The sequence below is a fragment of the Marmota marmota genome, unplaced genomic scaffold (genome assembly GCF_001458135.2).
Source record: "Marmota marmota marmota unplaced genomic scaffold, marMar, whole genome shotgun sequence".
Classification (NCBI taxonomy): domain Eukaryota; kingdom Metazoa; phylum Chordata; class Mammalia; order Rodentia; family Sciuridae; genus Marmota; species Marmota marmota.
This window is the reverse complement of record NW_025999982.1, coordinates 3176243-3178789: the sequence shown is the minus strand read 5'-3', so window position 1 is coordinate 3178789 and position 2547 is coordinate 3176243.

The following is a 2547-nucleotide window of genomic DNA, read 5'->3' as shown; positions in this document are numbered from 1 at the left end:
CTTTCTCCATACTTTTTATCTTCTGGCGTTGCTCATTGGCTTTGCACTCACCAAGATGCAAAACTTTGGGTTCGGTTACGGTACCACAGGTTGAGGGCTCAGCTCCCATGATTGCCCCCAACACACATGCTTCAGATGCCAGTTGCTTGAACAGCTCTCAGAACTCAAGGAAACATATCTACCAGCGTATTATAAAGCATATTACAAACGATACAAGTAAAAAAAATGTGTAGAGTGAGACATGGGAGAATATCACTAGGCATGCCACCTTCTCAGGAACTACACATTCTGCTATTGGGAAGCTCTTGGGACTCTGTCCTTTTTTTTTTTTTTTTTCATGGGTGGGAAAGCAGTACCAGGGATTAAATTCAAGGGCACTCAACCACCAAGCCTCAACCCCAGCCCTATTTTGTATTTTATTTAGAGACAGGGTCTCACTGTGTTCTTTAGTTACTTGCTGTTGCTGAGGCAGGCTTTGAACTCGTGATTCTCCTGCCTCAGCCTCCCCAGCTGCTGGGATTACAGGTGTGCTTCACTGTGCCCAGCTCCTTTGGGTTTTTATAGACTCCACTGCATACCTAATGCTAATAGAGAGGAGAAACCTAGCAAGACCTGACTGTTCAGATTTCTTTTGGATATTGGAAAGACCCTTATTAATTGAGAAATCATTTATTTGTTTGTTTGTTTGTTTTGGGATGCTCTACTGCTGAGCTAGATCCCCCTTCCTTTTTATTTTTTGGACAGTCTTGCTAAGTGGCCCAGGCTGGCTTTAAACTTTCAATTCTCCTGCCTCAGCCTCCCAAGTAGCTGAAATTATTGACATGCACCACTGCACTTGGCTCTGAAATAAAAATCTTATTGAGATAGGATAGGAGAAATAAAAGAAATAGGAGCCAGGCAAAGTGGTGCATGCCTTGTAATTCTAGCAACTCAGGAGGCTGAGACAGGGGGATTATAAATTTGAAGCCATCCTTAGTAAATTAGTGAGGTCCTAAGAAATTTAGCGAGACCTTGTCTTAAAAAATAAAAAGGGCTGGGCATGTGGGGATGTGGTTCAGTGGTAAAACACCCCCAAGTTCAATTACCAGTAGTGGAAGGGGAGAAAAAAAAAAGGAAAGGAGACATAAAGAAAGGACAAGGAAGTAAGTTTTTAATTTAGAAGTGCTGCATGCTGCTGGGCATGGTGGTGCACGTGGGAGGCTGAGGCAGGAGGATTGCAAGTACAAGGCCAGCCTGGGCAACTTAACGAGATCCTCTCTCAGAAACCAAAAAATAAGCCAGGCTTCAGGGCTGCACGCCTGTCTTCCCAGCAGCACAGGAGGCTAAGGCAGGAGGATTGCAAGTTCAAAGCCAGCTCAGCAATTTAGTCAGGACATAAGAGACCCTGTCTCTAAATAAAACATAAAAAAGGCTAGGGATGTGGTTCAGTGGTTAGGTTTCCCTGGGTTTAATCCCCAGAAACAGAAAAAGAGAGGGACAAAGGACTGGGGATGGGATGTAGTTCAGTAGTAGAGTGCCCTTGGATTCAATCTCCAGTACCAAGAAAAAAAAAAAAAAAGGTTTATATTTCCTTTTCCAGGTTTGTCGCCTCCCAAGCCAATCTCTCTCCATGGCGTGTCTGTCATTCCCCAATTTGCTCAAGATATTTATCTTGTACACTATTGATTAGCTCACCAATAAATAGATTAAGCAGAGATATGATATTCTCCCAGTGTGTTATCTATTGATCAGATAATGAGGAACACATAAACCTAAGGATCCTGAGAATGACCAACCCACCATAAACTGTCTCGTGATCACAGACTGATGTCATCCCAGATGCCCCCATCCCCCCTTCACCAAATTTACTTTATATCTTTATTTTATTATTTTATTTTTATGTAGTGTTAAGGATCAAACCCAATGCTTCATGCCTCCTAGGCGAGCCCTCTACCTTTGAGCCACAGCCCCAGATACTCACCAAATTTACTTTAAAAGAGGAGCAGGAAACCCTCAAATCATCTCTCTCTCTTTGGAAATAGCCTATATTCTCCCTTAACCATGTATATGAGTTCCTAAATAAATTTTTGTCTATGGCTTTGACTGGCACATACTGAAATTCTTTTCAATCACGTAAGCAAGGGACCCCACTGTTGCCTCTCTATCCCAGAACTCCTTGGAACTCTCTTCCAGAGACTTCTCTTCTCCAGTGACATATCATTAACTATCAGGGAAGGCAGGTGAGAGAAAGGCAGAGTTTTTATGGCCCACATTAGGAAGAAAAGTCTAGTTTCCTTAACTTTCTTGAAGAAAGAAATATTTGCCAGGAATTGTAAACAAATGGCACATACCTGTAATCCCAGTGACTCAGGTGGTTGAGGCAGAAGGATCTCAGCAAATCAGTGTGGCCCTGTCTCTAAATAAAATATTAAAAAGGGCTGTGGATTTTGCTCAGTGGTTAAGTGTCCCTGAGTTCAGTCCTCGGTACCACCCCCTCTGAAAAAATTATATACATATAAAATATAACATACATATAAATAAATAATAGTGTCACAGTGGGTATGACAG